The 22,295-nt window shown below is 43.3% G+C and overlaps 1 long non-coding RNA gene across 2 annotated transcripts in view; it reads left to right on the top strand.

Moving 5' to 3' along the window:
* LOC113950026 overlaps nt 1–22,295 on the top strand; it is a 118,849-nt gene that overhangs the window by 75,757 nt on the left and 20,797 nt on the right. For both annotated transcript variants that reach the window (XR_003528637.1, XR_003528636.1), the window contains one exon: nt 4,596–4,753. This is a non-coding gene — a long non-coding RNA (uncharacterized LOC113950026). The remainder of the gene's footprint in view (nt 1–4,595; nt 4,754–22,295) is intronic.

The following is a 22,295-nucleotide window of genomic DNA, read 5'->3' on the forward strand; positions in this document are numbered from 1 at the left end:
TTATTAAATAATGAATTAAATGTATCTAATATTTATTTTCCATCTACGTTCTTCCAGTGGAGGACAAGCTCCCGGAGACAGTGTCAGCTCTGGGCTGTTCACGCTAGATTTGTTGGAAGCTTTACTGAATCTCCTCAAAGAAACAAATAATCTGCCCAACAACAACCCCACGGTTGAAGTGGGGGTGTATTAAGCACCCCATGGATGAAGTCAGGAGATCTCAGTTCACTTTCCAGCGTGATTACAGATATTCCTGTGTCCTTGGATAAGGTGTCCAACTCATTCTTTCTCAATTTACCATCTGAAAAGTGGGAATGACAGTACTTCCCTCACTGACAAGGAACAGTCCTCTGCTTAGATACTATTCCAAACTGTAGGATAGATCTGGGATATGGTCTGTTTTGTCTCAAGTAAAGAGTGTCTCCATTGTGCAGGTGAAATGGGATCTCTCTCCTACAGCCATATTTTGAGGGCTATCTGGGTTAGGGAGGACAAGTAAAAGGACCAGCATTTTTAAGGTGATTTCTGTGCTGCAAATCAGTTCAAGTTTTTTGAAGTTACAGAAGATCAACACCCCCACTCCCCCCCCCCCCCCCCAGTGATGTCGGACAGAAAGACTCATTATCTGACTTTGAAGTACATCAGAAAGTGGTTTCTTCCCCTCCCTTCTCTGGCAACTCCTCTAATATTTCTCCCATCCCACAGGGGGGAATTTAGCTCCTAGAACAGGCTACCCCCGGAGCACCTCGGAGTGCATCCCTAATAGGGCCATAGGGATGGTGTAGGATATAATTCATAACCAGAAACACTTCCCTTGTGGACAGGCTCCTTGACACACCCTCAGCTGAGGGCAGACAGCTGTGGTTTTCCCTTGGTTTTGGGAGACTGGGATAACCTCCCTCCTGCAAGTCACTAATGGATCTGTTTAGCTCTTGTCACCCGGCGCTGCAATGGCGAGTGGAGAATACAAGTTACTGAGCAGGGAAGAAATCAGGCAAAAGAGGAGCAAGATGCCCCAGTGTGCTGCTCTCCTTGAACCTTTAGCATTTAACCTGAAAACCCCTTCTGTCTGTGGCCTCTGGATTGAAGAACCAGTGACCAGAGTGGCTTTTGTGGTGTTGAACTCTCTGGAAACACAGTGGGAGCAAAGGTGACCTGGCCACGGTCAGACAGTCGATGGCTTTGGTCAGTACCACACTGGTATGGATGTCCATCCAGTTCTGGTGCAGCAGGAGAGTGAATAAAGGAGCTGTTCTGTCCTGGAGGAGTCTGGAAGCGTTTGGGGTCCTCACAGGGGATGAACGGGCAAGCAGGGAGAGCAGAGCTGCTCCAAGATGTTCAGCCTTCTAAATGGTGCAGAGCTCTGTTCCTTGGCCTGAGGACACAGCAGAGCCCTGAAAAGGCTGCTGTTGTTTTGGGGGAGAAGGAAACTGAACCCAATTCCCCGTCCATCTCCACCTCAGCGAGTGGGCCCTGGCAGGCTCCTCCCAGGGGCCCCAGACACTCCTCCCAGGGGCCCCAGACACTGCTCCACTCCGTGGGAGCCTGCGCCGGGAATTCTACCTGCTTGTTTACAGCTCCCCTGCTCAGACCTGGTGTCTGCTCTCTCCTCTCAGCTAATTTGCAGACAGAGGCCTTGAGGGCTTTGGGTTAGTGCCACCAGACTCCTGCAAGCTCCAGCGGTGGTGTTCTATCCCAGACAATGACTTCAGTAGCCTCAGGGCACCCCAGAACCTCCCAACAAACATCTCTCCTAACTGCCTTATTAACTGATTGCTCTAGTAAGATAGTAATTAACACCTTTACTTGTGCCTTGGCTCAGCCAAAAATATTCTCAAGTGGACTTAGAAATGCATAAAATTAATAAATGATTTATGTTTACTATTTTTAATGGAGCTACTTATTAGGAACGTTCTCATACAGAGCACCGTAAAAACACTCCTGGTTTCATTACAGATTTAGAAGGTGGTAATGAAAAGCTGTAGGGAATAAAATAGGGAAACACTCCCTGAGCCAAATCCTGCTCTCAGTTGTATTTAAAGATCTTGCTGAGTTGAATTCTCAAGAGGATTTTGGCCAGAAAAGCATTAAAATGGAGAGAAATCTCTGTCATCTACTCATTGCAGCTCATCCATTCAGAACATGCACCAGCTGAGAGGAGGGTGCCTGCCCTGTCAGTATAGACACAAAATCCCAAGGGCAGGACATTGTATATCTGGAGCAGATCAGAAGGGGCTTGTTTACACAGCCTCTGTGTTCCTGACTGTACCAGGCATGAGACAGCTGGAATTTTATCATGGGAGTCTGAAGTCGTCGTGCTAGATCCAGGATGCAGGGCCTCCAGCACCAGCATCTCTGACCTTGGTGGGAAGTGGGAAGGTTCATGTGGCAAATCTTCACTAATTTACATTGTTTCTTACTAAAAGCACTAATTAAGAAGGTGTAGTGGCCTTCAGAGGAATTGGGGCATGAATGCTGTGTCTTTTGCTATTGCTGGGTGAGAAGAAATGCCACCCTTCCTGCATGTCCTCCACACAAAAGTGATCTTTGTGTTTAAGGTCCAGGTGCATCTCAGAAGCCTTGACACAGGAATGGGGCATGTGAGCTCTTCACAGTGGGTGGGTTTACTTTGATTTAATCAGCCACAAATAGAGTTTGCTGTTGCTGAAATGAAGAGATGGGAGTACATCCCAGGCTGCCTCAACACACGATACACGCAATTCCCATTTTGTTTGACCAGTCCCCTCAATCACATTGGTTTATCCCAACTCAAAGGGAAGTCTCAAGCCTTGACACATACTTACTTTCCAAGGTCTTCTATGAGAGAATCATATTTAGGATGTTTTCTTTTGCATTCACCCTCTCCTGCAAATGCTCATAGAACACTTCTGCAAATACCATTAAATACCTGCAAATATTTTCCTGCTGTCTTTGCTCTCATCTGTTGGGAGAACTAATAATGTTCATTAGCTTAAGTTCCCCAAAGAATTGGCAGTGCCTGATTTTTGTCTGTATGGACAGGATTTCAGCTCTGTCTGAAAAATCAGAGCACTTTAAGGTGCTGGAAGTGTCAGATCATTAGTCTCTGGAGATCCCAGAGAGTTTTCCAAATGTCCATCCTTTCACTAATGTATAAATGAACATCCTATGGATATTATCAGCATTTCTGAGGCAGTCCCATCAGTCAGTCCCATACAAGCTGAAGGCTACAGACCTACACTTGTCATGAAGAAATACTGGATTTTAAGATAACTCCCACACCGTCCTCGCCGATGTTTCTTAAAATGATGTATTGCTCTATTTTTTTTAATTTTCAGAAATAAAAATGAGTTTGCTTCAGGGCAGAGACAGTCTAAAAGCTTGTGCTAATAAATCTCTGCAAGTTTAGTAGTGCTTAATACATATTCTGCTTCAAATGCTTTTTAAATGCATTATCACCTGTAAGTAAATACAGTGGAAAGCTGCCAAATGGCTGGATGCTGCTCTCTGTAAATTTATGCATTTATATCATTAATGCAATGAAATGTTTAAACCTTCATTGAATTCTGCTAACTGATTTGCAGTTTGAATGGTAGTAATTTTATGCATTTATCAATTACCATTTAAGTAGCTGCTCTAATATTTCTGTTTAGGCAGGCAAAGCACACTCACCAAAATACTTTTCATCTGAATTAGATTAGAGCTGTGTACTGTCCTTTTAAAATTTATACTCATTTGCTAAAAGTTTTTTGCAAAATATTAACATATATGTTAAAAATACTTTCTAATTTCTAAGTGAGCTGATCCACCTTAGGGGATGATAGTTCCTCTTGAATTTTTACTGTAAGAAAAGCAAATAATATAATGATCCTGTACCTTTTGCTGCCTGTTTTGCTCAAGTTTCAAGTTTAGAAACAAGCAAAGAATGGACCAAGTGCCTCATTTGAAGATGCAGAAAAACCTTGTCAGCTCCCACTTGGGTTTAGTTTTCCAGAGTGACTAATAAGAAGGTGGTGATTGCTTCATTAGCATGCACTGAACTGAGTGCACTATATAATTATATATTTCAGTTGTAATTAGGACACTTAATTGATTTGTTTTAAGTAAATTAACAGACATTAGAAAAAAAAATAAAGATTTGTGGCAGATTTTGAAATGTTTTCCACACAGCCAGCTGGGTTCAGCTGAGCAGAAATATCTGTTTTATTTCTGGATAATGTTAGGAAGATCAAAAAACTTGTTATTGAGAAACTCTTATGAAATCTTCTTGCATTTCTTCAGCTCTCTCCTTTCTATGCCAAAAATTCACTAGCTGAATGTCACAGCATTCTTATGGATACCTTTGGGGAGAGGGAAAGGGAAGGACAGCATGACTCAAACAGGAGATGTTTCCATGCATTGCCATAAGAAACAGGGGTAAAATGCAGATTTTCTTTCATTGGGCTGGTTCACTGGTAACTCTGCTGCCCAGTTAGGCAAATACAGGCATTATTTAGAAACATCTTCTTCCTCCTTTTTGGTCACCTACTTCCCTCTGATTTTTTTCCTGGTTTTGCAACCTGGCTCCACACTTCTTGATTCTGGGTTCTTCTAACAAGATGCCTTTTCACTTCCAGTTTTCAGCACAGAAGCAGAAATGCTGATACAGCACGAGAGGGGCTCCACACGCAGCTGATGGATCTTCTGGAAGCATTACAAGGCCTCTTCCATCAGTTGTACCCACCTTTTGTCTTGGAGAACAGGCGGAATATTTAAAGGAGAGCTTAGAAAGTCTGTAAGTTGAAATCCATTGACAGTATTTACATCACTTGATCCATAGAACCCACAAGAGCTCCCAAAACTAATCCCAACCCTCAGGCTGAGAAGGCCGGACATCCCAACCCAAAAAGTATTTCCACTGTTGAGTTCCTTTGTGAAACTCATTTATCTCTTAATTTCTGTTTCTATTGCTCATGGACTATTTTGAATTTTCCTGATTCCAGTACACTCATGTTGCAAAACTAAATAACAGCCTCCAAATGTATCCCATGGGACTTGTCCCAGGAAAAACACTGCAAATGAGCGTGGAGACAGGATGTGCCTTGGGGGCAGCCGTGGTTTGCTGCTCCTGCATATCTGCAGTGCCTGGGTGTGAGGAGCAGTTTAGAAACCACTGGGGTGAGAATGACGTGGGGCAGCTGAAAGTGTTGTGGTTCCCAAATTTATTGTGCTCTTACATTTACAAGAATACGTGGAATTGAGTGTGGAGCTGAACACGCACGGAGCAGGAGAGAGAAACACTGAAGGAAAGGCGAAGCGCCCTTCTGCTCAAACCCTTCTGGGTTTTAGGAACAGCTCGTAGCCTACTGTTTACAAACAGCAGCAACATCAGTGTGCAGCACAAATTACTCAGAGGGAAAAAAAAGCAAACAAAAAAAGCCAGGAAAATCCCCAGGTTGCCACTGAGTTCTGACACAGGGCACTAAAAATAGGCAAATTCAGACCGAAAACCACATCAGGGCAAACAGCTCCCTCTGTTCATGGGTCGCAGGGGACTCTGCACCAAGGGGGGCAAGGCACAGATTTGTCTCCAAAATATTTTTCTTTGAAAATGTGGTTTCATTTGAACTAAAAATTTCTTCAGGAACCTGTCAGAAACAATTTAATTTCATTGAGATATCTCGAGGCAAAGAGATCCTCTGATAATGTCAATCACTTCATGTCAATATTTTCAGAACAGACCCTGCATATTTTTATTTCAAGTGATTGTTCCTATTTACATATTTTTCAGTTCCTTCAAGAAATGTTTAGAATTAAGGTTGGAAAATCAGGATGAGATTAATTAATTTAATCCAATTGAAATAATTCACTTGACACATAATGCCATTCAGTTTTTAATGTCTTTATGTGGGAATGGCAGAATTTATTGCAACCCTGATAACACAGGCTCAAAACCTATGGAAAAATATTTGCTTTAACAGCAATATATATATTACCAGGAAGTCTTGAAATTAATGGTTTGTTCTAAACCCATTTTGTGTTAAGTGTGTTTACATTGAGAGCATTGGCTGGATCGTTATGGCTCTGTTCGGAATAAAAACAAGTTTTGAAAAAACAGTTTTAATTCAATAATAATTAAGTTTTTTCCAAGCTGTAGGAGAAAGCAGTTCCCAAACACCCTTTAAAGCACGGGATGTTCTGAACTCTCCAGTCAAAGCGAACGAAAGCTGTGGGGGATGAGGGGAAAACTCATCCATGTGCTGTTGATTTGCACATGCACTGCTGGGTTTTGCTTTGCTCTGAACAGACAGGATTTGGCAGACATTTAGAATCTGGCAAATCCCGTTGGGAGCAGGGGTGTGCCCGGCTTGGGCAGGGCCAGCAGCTGCATCTGGGGCTGGGCTGCACCAGGGAGATGCTGCACAGAGACATCCACAGCAGGATCCAGACAGCTGTTCATCCCCAGATAGGGCTCCTGGGCCTGCCACCCCTTCCCCAGCTTTAAATGAAATCCCATTTTTCAAGCATTCAGAAAGCTTGTTACTATAGTACAACAACAGGGTGTACAGAAGCTCAGCATATTCCAAAATGTGGCCTTTATACGAAGTCATATTTCCATTTCCAATAGTAGGATGAGGAGATGGAAACACTTTCCTGTTTCTTGCCTTCTCCCATCAGCTTAAATTATTGCCTCTCTCATGCTGGCTGTCACAAATCCAATCTCCATTTATGTCTGTAGCTCAATTATATTATTTTTATTATTTATTATTCTTCTTCTGTAGAAAAATACAGCAAAACAGGGAAGAATTACATATTTGGATCATCAGCACATGAAGACGATTCATAGCAAGGAAAGAGTTGGGCCATCTCACAACCCTTTCTATCACTTAATAGCCAAACTTCATAGTTTGTGTTTTCAGTATCTTCCATCTTTAACTACACATCTTTCTTTTTAGAAAGATTCTTTAAAACCGTGTTACATTACTTTCTTTGCATTCTAGGGAACCCAAACTTTGCATTTTGGTGCCACGTTGCAACAGGAAGGAAAAAAATCTAAAACCAAACAGTGAAAGCACATCAGCACATTTTGCCTTTCTTTCTGGGGGTAGAAAGGCAAACTTTAAAAGCACAAATAGTAATCAGAGCTCAACTTTTCACTTTTAATGAGTATAGATTCCACAGCCAAAGAATAAAATTAAAGAATAGTCCCACGTGCCCTTTTAAAGGTTTCAAGTTTACAGTCTTTTTCTCTTTTTATTGTAGGAAACCAAGAATCTGTTTATTATCTGTTTATTATAAGGCAAAAACACTTTAAAATGAAATGTCTTTGAATTAGAAAAGACTAAACCTTAAGTTAAATTGGGAGAGTTTGAGTGCACTATTGAACTCCTGCTTTCTGTTAGCAGGACACAGGAGTTCCTGAAACCTGAAGGGAAATTGCTACAGGAGTAACTGTAGTAGGATTAAATTACTTATTCCTTAGAAGAAAATATGATGTATCTGAACACTGGACTCCACTATTCATGGAATCACAGCATGGTTTGGGGTGGAAGGGACCTTAAAGATCATTCCTTTGCTTCACCCTGTCCTCTAAGAACATTTTATTTGCTTCCAGCCCTTGCGTTTGGTGTTTCAGGAAGGAAAGGTTCTTGGCCACAAGCAAATCTAGTTGTGGTAACTCGGTTTTTGATGGCTTTTTGGATAAAGGCTTGATTCATTTTTCAGACAATCTCTTCAGTGCTCTTTCAGAAAGGCTCCAACACCTTGCACAAGGGTTACCGGAAAGTGAAAAACCATCATCTTAGCTCTGCTCATTTCCAGGGAAATGCTGAGTCTCACTGGTGTTGCAGTAAAACAATAATGTCTGCTTTCAAGCCCTTCCTGAAAGCGTTACCTTCATCATATCAAACTATTATATCAAATACGTCAAACTGAGAAAAAAGTGTCTTTCTGGAGAACAGTGAGACTCTACAGAAAGGCACAAGTTTTTGCATGGGAAAGGATACTATTAATAACTCATATTCTTCCAAGAAATATAACATTTTAGTGCCTGCTGAGCTTTGTTGTTCAAATCAGTGTAGTAGTCTGCATGGATTAAGCTTCCTAACTAAATTATTAACCATAATTAAACTAAGAAATGCATAGCCAAAGCCCCCAGTTTGAGTTGAGGGATAACTGGGATCTGTAGCAGAGGAAGAATCCACTTTCTGTGGGGCTGGCTCATGTAATATTTTACATTTAGCATAAACAGCCTTCTGGCTCCTCTGTTGTGTAGATTCCTAATCTCACTTAATTCAATTTCCTTTCCTCCTGTGGGCAGCTATAGCACCTTTTGCACCAGCTGAAGTGCTATAAATCCTGCATTCACACAGCCAGCTACTCCTTTCCCTGGGGGCTGGAGGGGAAGCTCAGATCTGGGAGCAGCACAAGGGGTGCTCTGACCTGAGCTGAAGAGTTAATCTGATGAAAACCCGAGCGCGGCCTGGGCTGAGCTCTGCGCTCACTTGTGGTGTTGAACCAAGCCCATGAGCATATTCTGGCATCGGCTCCTGGAGGTTACAAGAACCTTATGTATCATTTTATGTATTTTCTTTTCATGTGCCTATAATCAATTCCAGTGGCGAGGTTTGTGTTTTGGTTTGTGCAGCCAAGCCAGGCAATGGACTTGGCTCCATTTTCAACCCTCTTGGCTTGCTAAATGTCAGAGCCTGAGCAGGGCTCCTCGTTGTGCTCCCATCCCATACAATTGGCCTGAGTTATGTGTGTTCCCTGAGAGCACAAGTATGGGCCTGAATACAAATCAAACCTCCTTAGGAGCCAAACACAGAGGTCAGTGAAGCAAATATTTGTGTCTCCCCAAACTACCTTTCCTGCCTCCTGGCACGGCTGTGCGAGGCCTTGGCTGCACAAGTCTCCTAAGTCCCATATGGCAAGAATTGAAAATGAAATAAAGTCATAATACTAATAATATAAATGCATCAACAGTTTCTGATCAGGTTCCCCCGTGACTTACTGGATTCTTGCAGTTCTGCACCTCATGGAAGCCATAAATTCTCTGGAAGAGGGAGGACCTGGAGGGGTTTTTTTTGTGATAGTTTCTTCAGAGTGTTGATTATCTTAGATCTCCTTAAATAAGTTGTTGGAGAATAGACTGCTGCACACAGAAGTGATCTAAATTTCCAGTAATACCGAGGAAACAGTGAGATAGCAGACAAAAGAATGTTTATGGAATTAAATATATTGTCTTTAGATTGGTCTTACAGGCTTTGACTGAAGAGACTGACAGATGCAATTTTGCAACAGCTTTATTGGAGCGTGGTCAGAGATGCTGTTCCAGTTGCAGCTGAACTGAGTCAAGAAACTATCAATCTCAAGATGAGCTAGCTCAAAAAATAATAAAAATAAGCCCAAACAATAAACTTACTAAAAAGTGCTTAAGCTAAGCTGGATCATTCTGAGGGAGCCAGACTTGGGAGTGTCCACAGATGTGGTTATGTGGCTCATGGAAAAGGGTGGTAACCCCTAATGGGGGGCAGTGGATACACAGCTGTGGGCAGGCTGGAGGTGAGAACGCCTTAACCTGGCTCAGCTGCTGCTGGAACAGCTCCTGGGCTGTGCCCTTCCTTACACAACACTGGGATTTCTTAAGAGAGGAATTCTTAGATGGAAGAGGAAGCTGCTGTCCAAGTTCACAGTGGGATGTGCTGCATCCCAAAATCTATGCATAAATATACATCCCCCAAACGTGTGTCTGAAGTGAACATTCAGTCCTTCGGAGCACCAGCACATAATACTGGCTCTGATTCCTCCCAGAGCCATCGTGGTTGGAGCACAGGATGTTCCCAACAGCACATTTTGCTGTAGGAGTCTCAGCTGTAGATCTCGAGCAGAGAGAGGCTTCTATTAAATGCATCTGTACTTGTGTGTCTTTGGTCTGTATCAGATTCTCCTTAGGTTACTTAAACTGCTTCCAGACTGAGCTCTCCTATGCCCCCACTGCTCCACGATATTCTTAACCCTCTCCTCACCCATCAGGACGGGACGAGCTATTAATTGGTTAAGAGTGAAGCACACGAGCTGCAAATGAGGCGCTGCCCCGCGAGCCTCTCTGAACACGGGGAGGAGAAGGGCTGTGCTTTGCTGAGAGGTCACGGTGAGCTCACACCGCAGGACGGTTTTGGGCAGGACCCTCTGGGTGGAGGGAGCTGCCTGAGCCGTTCCAGGGCTGAACTGGCGAGAGGCTGTGGGGAGGGGAAAGCCTGACCACACCAAAATGAAAAGGGGCGTGGGGTAAAATGGGATATTGAGGGTTCCAAGCATTGGGTTGGTTTAGATTTGATGCAAAGAGATGGAAAGATGTGGTTTGCTGCATTTTAATACCTTTGTTTCAGTTTTTGCCCCCGGAGCATCTAAGAAGCTGTGACGGGGTAATGACGAGACCAACTCTGCTTTATCCTGAGATTTTTCCACAGGCTTATTATCCCATATGCTCTGAATCCCTGCTGCACAGCAGGAGCACAGCCCTGTGGTTGAGTGGATCACAGAGCCCCTGCAGCAATTAGCCCTGGCCCAGCTCCTGAGAGTCCCAGGCAGGGGGAGGCTGCCAGGCCCTGGGCTGGCCACGCACTGTCCCGAGCTTGGCTGACTTCTGATGTGTCCAGGAGAAGATGGAGTAGGGAAAATCCAGTGTCACACTGCCCAGTTGTCCTTCAGGCATCTCCCTTTGGCTGCTGAGCTGCCTTCAGTGCCCTTTCAGGAAGGAAACTGGGCAGCACTGGGACATAATCTGAGGTGCAGCCATGGGCACCATGTCCAGAACTCAGCAGGTCTTTAAAATTCACAAGATTTGATGTCTGTGCAGTCTTAAAAACCTACAGCCCCTCCGTGGTGGAGTGGTTCTCTAGTATCATCTTCATGTTTAGGAAAGGGCAGTCTGTCCGTGAGGCAAAATTTTGGGAATATCCAAGTTTATTTTTTACTGGTATGGACCTCCATGGCATCAAATACTTTTTCACATTGAATTTTTAACACTGCTGGGATAGGTCTCAGGAGAAGGTTGAAAATCAGACTTTGAATTTTATATTCACTGAAGGTTGTGGATTTAGGTTTAGTCTGCTATTGCTGAATAGCAGACCTGCTTCCCATCCAGGAATTCTGCCCTGGCAGCCCCAGCTCTGCAGCACACAGGCTGCAGCAGCCTGTGCCTCATCCAGCACAAAGTGAAGGTGCCAGACCTGCCTCTCCCGGCCGGTATTTCTTTTTAAATGATAGTTTTGGTGATTCTCAGAAAAACTTGTGCACTGCAGGACTTCCCTGGCACTGGCACTGCCAGGCAGCACCAGGGGCCAGAACCTGCAGGGCCAGAGACTGAATCACCCTGGCCTTGCTCTGGAGCTGTGAAACCTGTTGGACCCCGTGTCCTGCTGAGAAAGGAGGATTCCCTGGACTATAGAATTTTATAGGATCAGATAGTCACCAGAGTGGCTTAAAAAGAGCACAGAGACAAATCCTCAGGATGGTGGGAAAAGCAAACTATTGGGATAAAGCAGAGGCAGTTTCTTTTCTCTGCAGGGTGTCAAATGGATGTAGTTCTTGGCAGAAGTTTTCTGAGTGACCTTAGCCTGGGGATATAAATTTTAATTGCAACTTTAAATGACGCTGGGACCAGATGGGTGAAGACTAAAGGAACACTGTTAGCTCTGCCACCCCCTCTCTGTCAGAGCTTTGCTTGCAGAATATGGAAAAAGGCTTTGGGAGAGGACTTAGGTCAGGATCACTTGGTTTAGGGGTATCAGCAGAGCAGGAATATATGTTATCCCCATCAGTTTGTACGCAGATAAGGAAACAGCCTCAAGTTGCATCAGGGGAGGTTTAGATTAGATATTAGGAAAAGTTTCTTCACTAGAAGAGTGGTCAGGCATTGGACCAGGCTGCCCACGGCAGTGGTGGAATCACCACCCTTGGAAGTGTTCAACGGGAATGTGGATGTGGCACTTGGGGACATGGTTTAGTGGTGACTACAGCAGTGCTGGGGTAATGGTTGGATGATCTTAGAGGGCTTTTCCAACCTCAATGACTCTGTGCCTGTGTGACCAGCGGCACTGCTGGGATGAGGGACGTGTTTGCAGCTGCCCCAAAGTACCAACTGGGTTGTCCTGCCATCCCGCAACACCATTTTCCAAAGACACAGGAGAACCCCTCTCCATGCTGGGTAGCTGCTTTCTGGGAGTAGCTGCTTCCAAGGAAAATGAAAGACTAGAAGCTTTGGGAGACGTTGTCGAGCATCTGCTGGGGCGACGATCGTCTCTCTTTGCTCGTGTTTGCGAGGCAGGAGGGTTTCCTCTCCAATGGTATGTTTTGAAGAAATGGGGTAGTTTTATTTCATACCTAAAATTTAATGGTGGTTGCAGCTAATTTCACACAGCAAATTAGACAAAATACTTGAGCTACTTCCACCGTCTGAACTCGACAACAAATGAAAACAGCTTTTGGGAGAGTAACTTGAGAGGGTTAAATGTGTCTCACCGGTGCACTCAGTTTGACAGGCTGATGCACTTTGTCTAGATGATAGATATGAAAAACTAATATCTCAGTTTTCAGAGGGGGTTCTGAAACCTAAAATCAAAACCAGATGTGCAGCAGAAAAGAGCAGTGTATATTACAAAGTGTTGTGAAATAGCCCAAGGGAGGCAAGTAAGCAAAAACAGCCCCGTTCCTTAGCAACCTGCAAAACAAAACAAGTAACAGCTTGGTTGGCATCTGACGGGGCAGATTTTGGTCTTTGCAGTGGAAAAGAAGACTGGGGAAAACGTGAAATAATTGTGGAATTTTTAGTGACCCGGAAACACCTTTGTTTTCAACAGAGTGGTTACCTGATTTCTCTCCTTCCCTGGACCTTTCCCTGTAAATGTACAGCAGCTGAGAAACATGTGTGTGCTCTTCTTGTCTTCCCTGTCCTGGTGTGGATCACTCTTTTTTCCTTGGTTTTCCTCTTGCTAAAGTCAATCACACCTATGAAAAGTGGGTGCAGAGTGGAAGTAAAATCTACCAAAGCAAAATAATTTTGAAGATTTTGCACAACTCTAAAACATAGAAGCCTGGAATGGTTTGGGTTGGAAGAGACTTTAAAGCTCATCCAGTTCCAACTCCCTGCCATGGGAAGGGATGTCTTCCACTAGACCAGGTTGCTCAAATGTGGAGGGATATTGAAGTGGGATCTGTGTGTAGAAATGAAGCATTCAGTAAGTAAAAAGTTAAACTTAAATATATAATTAATGATTTCTAAAAGAGCATTTAAATCAGTTTCTGGAAATGGTGCTCCTTTTTTCCTTTGAGTTCATTCAGTTTCTTAATTAAATGAGTGCCTTTTCTCAACCCCTCAAATGAAAAATTCACAGCTCAGATCCCAAAACATTCTTAGCTAAGTTTTAAAATTCAGTCCTGAAAGCAAGAGAAGCCTTTGCTCACTTGAACGAGTGTGATGATGTACCTCTGGAAAGCTCTGCTGGCACAGCTGCCTCTGTGCAGGGAGTGGGAAGGTCATACCTTGGAGCAACAGCTGGGCTGCCAGATGTGTGCTGGGAATGGGCTCCCACCTTCAAACCAATGAGCTTATTCTGCTCTACCATATCCATGTAGGTTTGCCCAGACAGACCTACTGGCACTGCTGTCTGGGCCACTTCTTTCTGAGAAAACCCTCTCTGGCGTGGGCAGGTCATGGGGTGTTCCTGTAATCAGCCCACTCTGGGACCTGCAGCTGGAAGTGAAACCACAGCGTGCCCTGAGGTTTGTAATCAAACTGTGAGAGCTTGTGTTTGTGATGGAGAGGGAAGGTGGGTGGATTTGACTTGGCTCAGTTATTTTTAGAGAGGTTGAGGCTGCCAGGCAGCCAAGTTTTGTGTTTTGGGGGTTTTGTCTGGTTTGGTTTATTGGGTTTTTTAATTTATTTTTAATTTGAACAGGATAAATTTCTTTTTGAAAATGCTGTTTCAGCATAATTAAAATTTTGGGGGAAGTTCATCTTGATGAAGTTTTCAACGGAAACACTGATACTACTTGAGATTGAAAAAGCAACTTTCATTTTGACTCCTTGTTTCAGAGTTCAGCTCTTTTCAGCTTCTAAAAATTACTACGATATTAAAGATTAATTATAGATATGAATGGTTTGACATTATCAGATAGAACTTCTTAATGAACTAATTTTGATCCTTTCAGCTAAAAATAACTCAGAGTTTCCACTCTGAAAATATTTGATATTTTGCTTTTCTGTCTGATTACAAAAAAAGCAAATGTCAGTGTCAGCACCTTCTATGGGATAAAAGGTTGGACTTGATGATCTTGGAGGTCTTTTCCAATCTTAATGATTCTATGTTTGCCAGTCTACTATTTTCGCTGATTGCACTTAAACTCAAAGTAAGTGCAGCAATAAAAGTTGTAAGTGCAGTCCAGGTCAAACACGGCCAGCCAGGCAGGTGCAGGTGCTGTACATCCCTTTTTGTAACTGTGAGAGAAATGTGGGCACGTGGACCATTATCAGAGCCCGAAATTCTACAGTATTTAATAAGTTGAAACAGTTCTTTTCAAATTGCAAAGGCTTTTACATTGACTTGCACTGGCCAATGAAGTGCATTAGTGGTAATCAGTAGTAAGAGTCACAGTCATTAGTGTATCTTATCCCTCTCTCTGGAAATCACAGCTGGCAGCCATGGGATTCTTCAGCAGCCGTGGGATTCTTCAGCAGCCCTGGCTCAGTGTGCGGAGCAGGATGGAGAGGGCTCCATGACAGTGTTTGGGAAGTGGCTGTTCCTTGTGGTCGTTTTGCAGGGCTGGAATAGGGTAACCCATCCAAACAGCTCCTTATAGGAGATGTGCTTTGAGAAACTAGGAAAGTTCAGGAGAGGGAATAACTGGGAGGAGATGGCAAGCCTAGCAGTTGTAGGATATTCATGGCTCTTCCTTTGGTGTCCAAGGTGCATTGAATTCACTGGAACACTCCTGTGTAAAATCAACCCTCTCCTGCACAGTGTCTTCTGTGTTCCCTCATCAGGCTTGAAAATATTCTTGGGTCTCCTTGGCTCCTCAGTGTAGAATCACAGAATCATTACAGTTGGAAAAGACCTCCAAGATCATCGAGTCCAACCTTTGACCAATCCCCACCATTCCCACTAAACCATATCATGAAGTGCCACATCTACTTTTTTAGCACTTCCAGTGATAGTGACTCCACTACTTCCTTGGGGAGGCTGTGCCAATGCTTAATACTATTTCTGTGAAGAAATTTTCCCTAACATCCAACCCCAACCTCCCCTGGCACAGTCTGAGGCCATTTCCTCTCATCCTGTCCCTTGTTCCCTGGGAGCAGAGCCCAACCCCCATTTGGCTTCACCCTCCTGTCAGGGAGTTGGAGAGAGAGAGAAGGTCCCCCCTGAGCCTCCTTATCTCCAGGCTGAGCACCCCCAGCTCCCTGGATTTATGTTCTAGTCCCTTAATGTTCAGCTTGTGAAGGATGGCACTCCTAAAATGGGAGGGAGCAGGGGATGGCAGGGAAGATATAGGGATGCATTTACATAAATACAATTTTCTTTTGAGGCAGCTTTGTCTAAACAAAGCATTAGCACACACATTTCATACAGTGGGACTCTGTAATATTTTTAATTCTGATAATGTCATCAAAATCAGGCAAGGAGATGCTTGAAGCTGTGCTGCATCAGTTGTGCTCCTACCACTCCATTTGAGTGTCAAGGATTTTTTTAGACTGGGAGGTTTAGACTAAACACAGGGTGATTAGTTTTCTATTCTGCACTTGAAAACAAAGTATTTCTGTCCTAACAACCCTTTTCAAGGGATGGCAACCCTACTCACTCTGTTATACCAGTAACTTTCCAAGCATCTTTGGTATCATTTGGCAATTCGGCATCTTTGGTGATAAGGTGCTATCACTGGTACTTCCAAGAAAGATGAGCCAAGACCTCGTGACTCACTGCACAATTATTTATTGGATTTAACACCCCAAAGTTGGTTTTGGGGCTTTTCATACCTGTCCCCTCTGTGAGAACAGGCAGAGATGGACAGATGAGAAACTCGTAGTCACTTTGCAGCTGTGTTTTGTCACAGGATGAAAGTGTGGAGATACAGATCAGATACAGCTGCTGAAAAACAAACTGAAACAAAGAGTCTCACAAAGAGAAGGGCTGCAGCCAGAGTTCATAAAAGGGCTCTATATGCTTTCCCATGTAATAAGCCTTTATTCTCCCTGGCTGGCCCTTTTAATAATGGTAAGAGAAAAACTGACATCTCTTTTCAATAGGAAAGAAGAACATTTATTTTATCCCTAACGGTTTTAACAAACTTCTCCATGATGAATTATATATTTATTGGAGCTGCATGCTCCACAGCCACAAATTCCTGCAGTCTCTTTCCAGCTGAAAGCTCCAATGAAAGACTTCCCCAGACAAAGGCCAGAGGATTTGAGCCATGGTTTTTGTACTAAGATTAATTCAGTTACTCTGGATTCTCTGGACTGGAGATTTCACAGACCAGATGAGTTAAGGCTACAGTAAATGTAGTTATAAAATATTAAAAAATAGTAACTGTGGAGCCACGTGCCTCATCTTCTATTAGATTCCTTCTTTGATTTTTGTTTTCTCAATTTTCCCAATAGCTATGGCTTATCTTTTTCAGTCTTCTTTCCTTTATGGAGCACTGGGAATTAGATCTAAAAATGCAGCCATAAAAGATGCTGAGGATAAAGGTGTGTGTCCGTGGAGGATAGGAGGAAAACAGGCTTTCAGCTGTGAGCTAGGAACCCGATTCCAGCTGATCTGGTCCTGTTTTGTGCTGGGAAACAGGACCTCATAAATAAGATTACACTGGAGAAAGACCTGACAGTGTTCGTGGTTAATGGAAACATCTTAAAAGGCTCTGAATATAGGCCAAGTATGTGGGTCAGTAGAGAAACTACTATTTATATTTGGACCTGCCTATGAACACAGTAAAACATCCAGCTGTTAAAAACACTATGAGAAGTTGCAGAAAAGGGTTTTTTTTTAGGTATAAATCGCCTAAGACTTTGTCAGGTGATGTTGCTGTTAGAACTGCAACTGTCCTTTCATCTCCTGTGAATGCAGTGGGCAGCTTCTTGAAAGTTCCCGCTTGGCAAGGTTATCTCTGATCTGGTGAGTCAAAAGGATCTGCTCCCCCAGCGAACACGGTGCTGAGCCCCGGCACAAAACCGAGATGTGAAATAACAGACACCCAAAGTGAGTTGTGCTGGGGAGATTTAAATATTTCTACTGACTTTTGGATTCTACGAATTCTCTCCCTTTGCTTGCTGGCTTGTCAAATCCGCTTCTGTTTGGGAAAGTTCCCACATGGAGGTTAGAGGATGTCAGGAATGTTCACAGAGTTTGCCCGTGCTGCAGGCGAGCTGTGTGCACGTGGAAAACCAGGGATTTTGAGAAGTCTGAGTTCCCTATTCACACAACACTCATTGTAAATGGTTATGGCCTTGTAAAGAACATCTGTTACAGAATTTAGGATGTGATGCATCCCTTAGAAAAACGGGGGAGAGGGGGAAAGGTTGCAGGAGTCACTGATGCTGTGAAAAGGGTGTTCATTATAATTTCCCAGTGTTTGGGGAGATCTAGGGCTGAGCTCCATTTTGGAACAGGCTCCTGGCACCAGTGGGAGCTTTCTGTTGGTGGGGTGGATGACTTTGATCTCCATCAGAGCTATGGGGTCCTTCTTGTTCCTTATTATAAAAATGTATCACACTGTTCTCTACCACATCCACTGATGCAGAACAAAGGCTGTTACAGCCAAGCTGCACTGTAAGTTTATATGGTTTTTTCCTGTAAGTTCTTTTATGATCCAAATCTATAAGAAAACAGTCAATGTGTAATTCTGCACCAAAAGAAAATTTTTTTTTTTTTTTTACTATAAATGCAATTTAGACAGTAATTGGAGTTTGCAAAGCTTTGAAGGTGCAGCTGGAGAGAAATGTAGAGTGCCATGTAAAAGGGTGTAGTTGAGGAAAAGAAAGCTTTTCCAGAGGACACAGGGGCCTGGGAAGGGAGAAATTGGATATGAAACGTTCCAAACAAGGGCAAAGGGCAAGTTTATTGCAGTCTCACACAGCCTGCATTGCACTGGTGGCTGGAGCTCATGCTGATGGGCCAAATTCTGCTCCCTCCCATCCCTGTTGCTGAACTTAATATGCCACTTACCTGGAGCTGTTTGGGTGTGACCCTGTTTGCTCCTGGTGGTGGCTGAAAGCAGAGTTAAATCCCCTGGCATTTAGATATTGGCTCTGTCTGAAAGTCTTGAAGATCTGCAAACAAACCCTTCCTGGGAAGTTGGAACAAATGGAGAAAATGATGTGCAGGAGAGGTCAGGCCACCAGAGCCAGACAACAGGGTGAGAGCAGGGTCCCAGCCAGGAAGCTCCGATAGCAGTGCCTCCATATTTCATCCTGCCAGAGGGTAGTGGAAAAAATGGTTTCATAATCCTTTGTCATGGGGTTGGGAACGCTGCAGGTCAAGGGGACAAAGCCATTTGTTCAAGTATCTTGACCTGAGGACTCCTCAAAAGCTGTTGAAATCTCATGACCTCTCGTTCCTCAAAGGAGTAAAGTCCTGCATCCAAACTAAACATGGATGGCTCCTTCCCCACTGAATCTTGAGCGCTGACCAAGACCTGCTTCCTTCTTCTCAATGGGGTCTTTTATATCTGAGAGATTTTGCTGCTCTTTCCACAGCATCTTTTAAGCACAGTAGGCCAAGATGAACTGAAAAGTTCAATCTTTCACTCTGAAAATTTTAAATTATCACAGTTTGTGAGACTTTTTAAAAGCAGCAACGTTACTAATATTTGGTGTTTTGGTGGTTTGGCCGAGTCCCTCAGTGCTGGTGGTGTTGTTGGTGTGTCACTGTCAGTATTTTGTGCTGAACTATCTAACAGCTGTCTTGGCTTCCTTCCCCACTCAAACAACTGCTGCTTCACAAAGAACACAGATAATTTTGTCTTCCTTGATATTAACAGATCAAGAGAGGCCTTTGCCAATACAAACTCATCTTTTATTTTTACAGTCTGAGAGAGATCCTTGGTAGAATTTGTTGTTCTCTTTTATTCTGTACTTGGAGACCAGTTGACATCTAATCTTTTCATTCCAAGTGATGCTGAGTGGGTGGGACATCTAGAAGGGGGATGAAAACTCTCACAAAAAAATCCAAGTTAAAAGGATTTTAACCCAAAGGCAAAACAAAAAGCCCTGCACAAGGCACCAAAAAGAAAGAGCTTGTTTAAAGGCAGAACAGTGACAGCACAGTCTTGTCTGGGCTTTAAAAGGCAGTGAAATGAGAGATGCTGCCCTGAAATTAGTGTTCATCCCCCACCATGTCCATGAATTCTGTGTGTGTGTGTGTGGGAAGGAGAAAGGAATCAAACACCAAATGGGTGTTCCTGCTTTGAAAGCCAGGCCTGGACAAAGGTCTGCAGCACCCACAGCAGGATATGCTCCTCCTGCTCCACAAAGCCTCTCTGTGGTGATAGAGGTGTTCACTACCAGAGGTGTTCATGGAAATTTGAAAATAATGGGAGGTTAGAGAAAAATTTTAAATCTGAGTTAAATTTTGGCATCTGAAATAGGTACAATATTTGGGTTTCTTTTTTTAATGCAATTAAAAGCAAAACTGCCAAATGCACAGTATTGGAGGGCTCACCCTCCAGAATGCCCACAGGGATTTTACATGGTGACTCTCCCAGTGATTCACTGATGACTTGGGTCCTCTGAAAAATCTGCTACACATCTTGAAGACTTAGTTTGTGATATCTAGAAACTCTCCATTCCCAGCCACTGCTCTCTAAAATACCTGAAGTTTTACCTTGCAAGTCTGTCAGGCAGAACTAAGGTCCTTTCCAGAGCACTCTCATGTCTGCATGTTGTCCCACAGTCACCTCAGCAGGCACAGAGATGATGCCAGTGCTTCCTCTCACCTGTTTCTTCTACAGTCATTTAAAAATGTGTTGCTCTTCACAGATGTTTCCCCAGTGTCACATCTGTGCAATAAAAGGCCAGGATCTCTGGCTTTTTCTTATTTGGACTCGTTGAAGGGAACCATAGGTTTCAGTGACCCTTTGGGTTAATAACAGGGTTTTTCATTGACTTTAATGCAAAGGGACAGTTCAGGAGGGCAGGAGCAGCAAAATAGAGTTTTTCAGTACCCAGGATGAAAAACTGAGTTTGAGGTCAATAAAGTGAGGATTTCAGGCAATCAAGTTCAGGTTTAGAATTCCAAATTCAGGGCTTAGCTTTGCATACAAACACATACCTTGTTGTGTATACATACATACAGACAGACATGTCACTGGTGTATTTAACACTGAATTTTACCTCTGGCAGAGTTGGCCACACACTGTTATTTGCCAGTTAACTTCTTGGAATCATGATGGAAGAAAAGTACTACAGCGGGGGCGGGGGGGGGGGGAATCTGCCAGTTCAGAGAAGTTAGGTAGGCAAACAGTAATACTTCTCATTCCCACATGGATAATGAGCTGAACACGTACTGTGAGTAATTTGTTTTTACAGAATTGCAATTGACCCCCAATCAAAGCAGCTGTATCACACTAATGTGTTGTTGAAGAAACTGAGGGTTCATCATTTGAATTTTCTACAAAAAGTAATGAGATGAAATTAAGTGGGGAAAGAATTTTATGTGAAAGGTGTAAGAGTTTATTTTTAAGGGATTACCAGAGGGCACCTGGACAGTGTTACCTGCTGCCTACCTGGACTGTTACCTACTTGTATGTGTATAATAAGCTGTTTCTTTACACCTGGTGTTATTTTTGCCTGCCTATCACATTAATATTTATTTAATGACTATGTTGAGTAGCAAATAAGCACCGTGCAGATTGTGTGATGTAATCTGTGTAAAGAGGAGGAGGTGTTAGCTCAGGTGACCAACAGGTCACCCTCTGACTGCAGATTCCACACAAAGGTTGCCCAGGGAGGCTGTGGCTGCCCCATCCCTGGAAGTGTCCAAGGCCAGGTTGGGTGGCACTCTGGTATGTCTGACTTTATACTAATATTAGCAAGAGTAACCTTGAAATAGAATCACTGTTCATTAATCTGAACACTGCTCTAGTCCAAAAATGCTCAGATTACTGACATTCACTGCAATCTTCTTCCCCAGGCCACTATCAATAGCAGTCTTACTACCAACCTTTGAGCATAGTAATTGCCTCAAACTGCTGTTAAGCAAATAAATGATCTGTGGTGCAAAGTGAGGGAAAGGAGTTGGGTTTCTGAGTAGGTAAACTTGGTCATTTTCCAGGCAGCAGATACATATATGCCCTCATTTGGCTGTTTGCAGATTTTCTGTTACAGGAGTTTGGTAATGCATTTTATAGGTGGAAATTTAAGGCAAATTTGGGTGCTCTGGGCTATTTTTCAGCTCATGAAGCCAGGGTAGCTCAGCAGGGATCCACTGAGAGTCTGAGCTCAGAGCTCAGCTCCATCTGCAAAGTAAGTTTCATGGTTCCATGTAGATGTTGAAGGGACAAGGGAATTGTACCTTGTGAAATTAAACATTTCAAAGGAGCATCTTTTCAGCCTCTGAAAAAGTGAGAGCACATCCTTGTAAGATATATTCGTATATAATGTAGACTTTAAGGAAATGCTAAATTTTGTTACTTTATCTATAGAATGTCTTCACTCAGCCTAAGAAAACAACCTCTAATTGTTAACTTATATACAGCCATGTTTGTCCTAATTAGTATCTGTGAAGTAATTCTAGACACCCACATATAGAAAGTTATTAAGGATTTTAAAATTATTATTTTATCTAGTGGTCTCTCAGCACCAGCTGCATAAATAGATCCAGAACACTGCTAGTAAAATGAGAAGGGACAGGCAGAGGGGACTTGGTTGTGTCTGGGTTAGCTGTGATGTCCTGGCTTCACCACAGTGGGTTCCTGGGGATGACAATGGAGCCCTGTCCCAACATGCTCCAGTGTTCCTTCAGAAACAGAACGTGCTCACTGCTGTCTTGAGGAACCTCAGACCCGGCCAGAAGGGACACAAATGGTCATTCATCGCATGAGTGACTCTTAGGAGCTGTAAGTCAAGGATTATAAACAGGCTGAACATAGTAAGCAATGCCTCTGGTGATCCTTATAGTTTTATTCAATGCACTCTAAATCAACTTGTGGTCCCATATTTTTTCTAAAACTCTGGAAACTGGAAGACCTGATCATTTTGTTAAGCCGAGTGGTTCTGGTGACTGTTTATGAAAAGGACACCAGGTCAAAGCACACTTAGTAAAGTGCACTTTAAATATACA

Source organism: Corapipo altera, unplaced genomic scaffold (assembly GCF_003945725.1).
Source record: "Corapipo altera isolate COAL_440 unplaced genomic scaffold, ASM394572v1 112, whole genome shotgun sequence".
Taxonomy (NCBI): domain Eukaryota; kingdom Metazoa; phylum Chordata; class Aves; order Passeriformes; family Pipridae; genus Corapipo; species Corapipo altera.